At 33.9% G+C, this 8,344-nt stretch overlaps 1 non-coding gene across 1 annotated transcript; it reads left to right on the forward strand.

The window, feature by feature from the left end:
- The first annotated feature begins 5,294 nt into the window (after positions 1–5,294).
- LOC128593051 (small nucleolar RNA SNORA11) lies at positions 5,295–5,423 on the forward strand. The gene has a single exon (XR_008382231.1). It is a non-coding gene; the product is annotated as a small nucleolar RNA SNORA11 (small nucleolar RNA).
- Positions 5,424–8,344: the final 2,921 nt, after the last annotated feature.

Genomic DNA, 8,344 nt, shown 5'->3' on the forward strand with positions numbered 1-8,344 from the left:
AGAATCAGATATCCTCTTTGCAAGTGACATAATTTTGGGACATGAATACTTAAAACTAAAAGCAGGGTGTGGTGGCTCCCACCTGTAAAACTAGCACTTTGGGAGACTGAAGGAGGTAGATTGCTTGACCAGCCTGAGCAAGAAGAGATCCTGTCTCTACTAAAAATAGAATAACTAGCCAGGCACCTATAATCCTAGCTACTTGGGAGACTGAGGCAAGAGGATCTCTCGAACCCAAGAGCTTGAGGTTCCTGTGAGTTATGATGCCACACACAGCACTCTACCCAGGATAAGAGAGTGACTCAGTCTCAAAAAGTATATATATTTTTAAATTAGTAATATAGGCAGCACATACTCAGGTTATAAACAAGATAGATTCTGTAGGATTTTTCTTATGTTGAATTTGTACATAAGCTGGAACAGGTACATTTGCCTATTACCTGTAATAGTCTCTATTCCTAAGTGCAAGTCATACATCAGTAAGATGTTTGTAACTTGGGGACTGACTGTAATAGCATTTGTTTGTAAGTACAAATTGTATTTAAATAAAATATTTGTAATTCAGGGATTCTCGTATCTAGAATTTTGTTAGAAAGATTTTAAACATAACCAATTTGTTTTCTAATGTAAAGGCAAAAGAAAGATATCTTAGCTATGTGGGTACCAATCCTGAAAGATTTACTGGAAGCTGTACTTTTACCAACAACAGAAAGAAGCCAATTAAAAATTTAAGAATTATAAAATCAAGATATGAGTAGACTTACTGAAATGAGTTCAAATACAGAAAAGTTTAAATAATTGTTGGGAATGTACATAAAACTGAATACCAATGTGGAAAAACATGGTTGGAAAAAAATTTGTAACATATCAAATAAAAATTCATTTAAATTAACTATATTTAAAAACAAACTACATTTATCACAGTTAGGTTAGTGTTTGGTTGATTAGAGGAACAGAAAGTAATTAATTACATTATTTTAAAGTAAAAATTTAAAATTTACCCCTATTGTAAAAGATGGAAAGCAAAGTAAAAACAAACAAATGTAAAGGATCTATACAAAGAGAACTACACAACCCTGAGAAAAGAAACAGCGGAATATGTTAACAAATTTAAGAACATACCATGATCATGGTTGGGAAAAACTGACATTGTTAAAATGTTCCTACTACCAAAAACGATCTACAGATTTAATGCAATCCCCTCACAGAACCAACATCATGCATTGAAGAACTGAAAAAAATGATACTGCATTTCATATGGACCCACAAAAATCCCAAACATCCAATGCAATTCTAAGAAATAAAAACAAATCAGGAGGGATTACATTACCAGACATCACGTTATACTACAAGTTGACAGTGATCAAAACAGCATGGTACTGGCACAAAAAAGAAATTATAGATCTATGAAGTAGAATAGAGATAAAGATAAAACAGACAAAGCAAGCCGCATATCACCATCTGATCTTGGATAAACCAAACAAAAGCATACACTAGGAAAAAAAATTCCTTACTTAATAAATGGTGCTGGGAAAACTGGTTAGCCACATGTAGAAGATTGACAATGGACTAACATCTCTCACCTCTTATAAAAATTGACTCTCACTGGATAAAGATTTAAACTTAAAACATAGAAGAATAAAATTCAGAATAAAGTGTGGGAAAAACTCTTGACAAAATCAATCAGGGAAAAGATTTTATGAAGAATATGTTTTTGGCAATTGTAGCAAAAATAAATAAATGGGAGCTAAAATGCTACTGCACAGCTAAGGATACAAGAACTAAAGCAAACAGACAGTTCAAAATGGGAGAAGATATTTGCATGCTACAGATCTGACAAGGGGCTGATAACTAGAATCTATAGAGAACTCAAACTAATCAACAAGAATAGAACAAACAATCCCATTTATAAGTGGGCAAGAGACATGAACAGAACTTTCTCTGAAGAAGAAAGACAAATGGCCAATAAACATGAAATATACTCATGAAAATATGCTCATCATCCCTAATCGTCAGAGAAATGCCAATCAAACCACTCTGAGATATCACCTAGCCCCATTTAGGTGAAGTGCCCACATCAAAAAATCTCAAAGCTGCTGATGCTGGCATGGATATGGAGAGAAGGGAAACTTTTACACTGATAGTGAGATTGCAAATTAATACAACTTCTATGGAAAGAACTATGGAGAATCCTCAAAGAGCTAAAAGTAACCCTTCCATTTGATCCTACAATCCCATTACTAGGTATCTATCCAGAGGAAGAGGGAAAATCATTCTATTATAAGGACGTTTGCACTAGAATGTTTATTGCAGTTCAATTCACAATCATCAAGACGTGGAATCAACCCAAGTGCCCATCAACTCATGAATGGATGATAAATTGTAGTGTATGGATACTATGGAATACTATTCAGCCATAACAAGATGCAGACTTTACATCTTTCATATTTACTTGGATGGAGTTGAAGCACATTCTTCTTAGTGAAGTATCACAATAATGGAAAAGCAAGTATCCAATGTACTCAACGCTAACATGAAACCAATAGATAAACAATTAGACACATACACAAGAGAAAACCACAGTAAAATTCAAGTGGTAGGAAGGAGGAGGGGGGGAGGGAAAGGGGAAGAGAGAAGAGGGAGGATGATTGGTAAGCTCTCACCTAAGGTGCACAATTAAGGGTATACAGCACATCCCCTGGGTAAAGAGCTCAATTACAAGTTGATCTTTACCTAAGAAATGTAAACAATGTAAACTAATCATTTTACCCTCCTATTAATCTGAAATAAAAAAATAAAACAGAAGAAGCATACCTAATCAAGAGCATTAAATAGCATGACAAAAATAAGAATACATGCATGTTGTAAAAATAAATGTAAACAGATTAAATTTCTTATTATTAGACAAGGACACCATGATTCTATTAAAAAGTAAATAAAATAATATGGATATGTTTCTGACAAAGGTCTGATAACTAGAACTCACAAAGAGCTCAAACTAATCAATAAGAAAAAACAAATACCCCATTTCTATGTGGGCAAGAGACTTGAACAGAAACTTCTCTGGAGAAGATAGGTGCATGGCTTACAAACATGTGAAAAAACGCTCACCATCTTTAATCATTAGAGAAATGCAAATCAAAACCACTTTGAGATATCATTTAACTCCAGTAAGATTAGCCCACATAATAAAATCCCAAAACTACAGATGTTGGTGTGGATGTGGAGAGAAGGGAACACTTCTACACTGCTGGTGTGAATGCAAGCTAATATGGCCTTTTTGGAAAGAAGTTTGGAGAATACTCAAGGAACTAAAAGTGGACCTACCTTTTGATCCTGAAATCCCCCTACTGGTATTTACCCAGAAGATCAAAAATCATTTTACAACAAAGACATTTGCACCAGAATGTTTATTGCAGCCCAATTCATAATCGCCAAGTCATAGAAGCAACCCAAGTGCCCATCGACCCATGAATGGATTAAAAGATTGGGGTACATAAAACTATAAAAATACTAGAAGAAAGTGCAGGGAAAACACTTGCAGAAATCAACCTGGGAGAATATTTTATGAGGAGAACCCTCCAGGCAATTGAAGCAACACCAAAAATACATTACTGAGATCTGATCAAACTAAAAAGCTTCTGCACAGCCAAGAACGCAGTACATATAACCAGCAGACAGCCCTGAGAATGGGAGAAGACATTTGTACGTTATGTCTCCAACAAAGGTTTAATAACCAGAATCCACAGAGAACTCAAATGTGTTAGCAAGAAAAGAACAAGTAATCCCATCTCAGTGTGGGCAAGGGACTTGAATAGAAACTTCTCTGAAGAAGACAGGCACACGGCCTACAGACACCAGAAAAAAATGCTCATCATCCTTAATCATCAGAGAAATGCAAATCAAAACCACTTTGAGATATCATCTAACTCCAGTAAGATTAGCCCACATCACAAAATCCCAAAACTATAGATGTTGGTGTGGATGCAAAGAAAAGGGAACACTTCTACACTGCTGGTGGGAATGCAAGCTAATACATTCCTTTTGGAAGGAAGTTTTGAGAACACGCAGGGATTTAAAAATAGACCTGCCATTTGATCCTGGAATTCTTCTACTAGGAATATGTCCAAAAGACCAAAAATCACTTTGCAATCAAGATATTTGTGCCAGAATGTTTATTGCAGCCCAATTCAAATTGCTAAGTCAGGGAAGAAGCCCAAGTGCCCATCAACCCACAAATGGATCAATAAATTGTGGTATATGTATGTCATGGAATATTATGCAGCCTTAAAAAAGATGGAGACTTTACCTCTTTTATGTTGGATGGAGTTGGAACATATTCTTCTTAGCAAAGTATCTCAAGAATAGAATAAAAAGTATCCAGTGTACTCAGCCCTAATATGAAATCAATTTATAAACACCCACACTTCCGTGTGAAAGCTATAACCCAACTACAGCCCAAGATGAAGGGGAAAGAGGTGGAGGAGGGCAGAGGAGGGAGGAGAGTAGTGGAGGGAGGGTCATTGGCGGGCCCACACCTACAGTGCATCTTACAAGGGTACTGTAAAATCTACTAAGTGTAGAATATAAATGTCTTAACACAATAATTAAGAAAATGCCATGAAGGCTATGTTAACGAGTTTGATGAAAGTATTTCAAATTGTATATAAAACCAGCACATTTCACCCCATAATTGCATTACTGTACACAGCTATGATTTAATAAAAAAAAAATTGTGGTATATATACACCATGGAATACTATGCAGCCATGAAAAAGATGGGAGACTTCACATCTTTTATGTTTACCTGGATGGAGCTGGAACATAGTCTTCCTAGTAAAGTTTCTCAAGAATGGAAAAAAAAAATCGAATGTATTCAATACTACTGTGAAATCAATATATAGTCACCTACACATTCATAGGAATGGTAAAACATAACTGTAGTCCAGAAAGAAGGAGGGAAAAGGAAAGAGAGGGGAGGGGATGGGGAAGGAGGGTTTGGGGGATCCAACCTAATGTGCATAATGCAATGATTCATTTCTATACTATTAAGAATAGAGTATGACTGTTTTTACCACAACAAATAAGTAAGCAAGGAGACAGTTATGTTGATCAGTTAGATGTAAGCATTCCATGTTGTATATCATATCAACACATTGTACCCCATTAATGCATTAATGTACACAGTTATGATTTAATAAAGAATTTTAAAAGGACTAAGCATGAAAAAAGTGGATGAGAGGATCTTCCTGAGAACAATTAATAAACATTTCCTCATTAAAAAATCAGAGAGTAGGGTATGCTCAGAACAAGGGGTCTAAAGAATGGCTCCTCTGTTTATAACATACCCAAAAGGAAACTGGGATCATTGTGATGAGAGGCACAGAATTTGTGGCCTCTCTATGAACAAATTCCCTACATGTGAAGAAGAAGAAAAAAACAATAAAATGTATGTGGTGGGTGTATGGGTGATTACTGTACTTTTAACTGTACTGTATGTTTTAAAAATTGTCTAATATATTCTTCTTAATAAAGCATCGTAAGAATGGAGAAGAAAAAAAAATCAGAGAGTACAAACTATTAGAAGTGTGCCTTGTGGAAGAATAATTTATGAAAGCACAATACTGGTGGGAAATTTGAACATAACTTTGTAAATACTGTATATATCAAATATGTGGCAAAGCAAGGCTATTGATGAAATGAATAATATGTTACAAAGGAATATTAACACATATTTATATTAGATACTTATGTGTACATCTCTATATAGTTTGAAGGCTATATTCCAAGAGCCAGTTCTTTTCCATGTCCATGATACACTTAAAAAACACTCATAATACATCACACATAAGTCCACCAAAAAAGAACTAGATAAAAATAAAAATCGTATAAGCCACAGTGAACATATTAAAATTCAGTTCCGTACTTTATGTTGAAATGTCCTAACCACTTTAAAAAACTATTTTGAAATATGCTCTCCTAAATAATTCTTAAAGAAGAAATAAAAATTTCAATGGCATCTGAAACAAAAATAATAATGACTCCAGATTAATACATATTGGACAAGTCCAAAATTAATCTTGAGAAAAATATAAGCAACCCCAAATGCTTTCAACATTAAGCACAAAGAATAAAAACAACTGAGCCCCCCACTTTTAGCTAAATAATTAAAAATACAAAGCCTTACTAAATATAAGAGGGAAAAACAAATAACTACTATAGTTGAGCTGAACAGAAGTTAATAAATTATAAAATAAAATGTGTAGAACTAATAAAACTACATCTAACACCAGATTATATGCCCAGGAAGTAAAATAGTGAATTAGGAGATATATAAAATTGAGAAGGAGAAAGATACATAGCCAAACTCAAAGATTTTCTGTAAAATCCTATATAAAGCTTCACTTTCAAGTTTCAAAAGCTGGAATAAAAAGCAAATATGTTTTAAGAAAATATAACTCAGCAAAACTGATTCAAGATTAAAGAAAACCTAAATAGATAAATAAGGTAGAAGGTGGAGGGTGGTGAGGGAGAGACTGGAAATGTTTTCAGTAAGAGGGACTTTACCTAACAAATGCAATCAATGTAACCTGGTTCTCCTGTGCATCCTCAACAATAATAATAATAAAAAAGAATGTAATGTTTTTAATAATAGCATTAGGCCCAGAGAGTTTTCAAACACTTATTTATTTATTATTTGAGACAGAGTCTGACTATGTCACCCTCAGCAGACTGCCATGGCATCACAGTTCACAGAAACCTCCAACTCTTGGGCTTAAGTAATTCTTTTCTTCTTAAGTAATACTCAGCCTCCCAAGTAGCTGGGACTACAGGCACCCACCACAATGCCCGGCTATTTTTTTGTTGTAGTTGTCTTTGTTGTTTGGCAGGCCATGGGCTGGGTTTGAACCCACCAGCCCCAGTGCATGTGGCGAGCTATAGGCTCCAAGCCAATTTCAAATGTTCGAATGTTTAACAGAGAATTTCCATGTTATATAAAATAATATATATACACATATTCACTTAAATCACATATAGTATATATGAAATTATGTGTATATATGAAAGATTTCTGATTCATTTATAAAAACTAGAACAAGTCTCCTTTTGAAAAAAGTCCTGAGTAAAGTAACTTTCAAAATAAACTACAAACTAAGCCCCCTGTTTAAATATAGACGTAAACTAACTTTAAGTACAAATAACAGGACTATTTTAGTAATGTAACTGACTTATTTCAGTTTTAGAATCTGTCATGTTATTTCATTAAAAGATAAAATTTCCATTTGATGGCAAATAAAAAAGTATTTTATAAAATTCAGCTGAGCATAGAAGAATATTAACATGAAAATTAGTGTATCTATTAGGCATAGCGGCCTAAATATTATGGAATAGATTAAGTAACTTGCCAAAAATGTAGAATCATGAGCCTTATCCTAGACCTCTTGACTTCTGAAATGAATTCCCAAATTTGACATTTTAACAAAAACGTAACTAATTCTTATGAACGCCAAAGTTTGACAACCACAAATTTCAATGAAACCAGCTAATGGCACAGTTAACACATAAATTAGTATCTTTCCCTATTAAATTCAGGAAAAATATGAGGATATCTGCTCTCATCCCAGCTAATTATCTCAACTCTAAAAATAAAAGATACAAATATTTGAAAATGATATCTAACTACAACTACTATTATTTGAATAATTACTATGATTGTCATTCTGGTAAGTTCTAACAAACTAAAGATCCTTCATAATGAATCAGAGCATTCAGTAAGTTGGCTGGATAAAAACTGAATATACAAAAATAAATAACTCTCATATACTGGCAATAACTGGCTAGAAAAAGTGGAGAAAGTAGTCAATTTATAGTAGAAAAATAGATGTGTAGGAATAAACTTATCAAAAATTGTTTAATGCCTTTATACAGAAGATCTTAAAACTTCACAAAGGCACATAAAAGTATTTTGAATAAAGGGAGAGAAGTAGCATTTTCTTCAAAAGTAAGCTTTAATATCATAAGGAAATCAATTAAATCATAAATAATTTTAAATTTAGTCATTACATTGCTTGAATGCAAATAATACTGTCTGAAAGTCTATCTAGAAAAAAATAAACACACAAAAACCCAGCTAAGACTGTGGCTTACTCTCCCTGATAGGAAAATATAACATAAAGCTAAAGGAATTAAAATGATTTACTACTGGTGCAGAAATAACTGGGAAAGGCACACCCCAAAGACAAGTCACATGAGAGGATGATACTACCGCGTGTTCTCGACTCTTCTCTGTGTCCCCTTCATTCTGAGATTCTTAGGAACTGGGGTCATCCAGAGGTCCATCTTG

The sequence above is a fragment of the Nycticebus coucang genome, chromosome 8 (assembly GCF_027406575.1).
Source record: "Nycticebus coucang isolate mNycCou1 chromosome 8, mNycCou1.pri, whole genome shotgun sequence".
Lineage (NCBI taxonomy): Eukaryota > Metazoa > Chordata > Mammalia > Primates > Lorisidae > Nycticebus > Nycticebus coucang.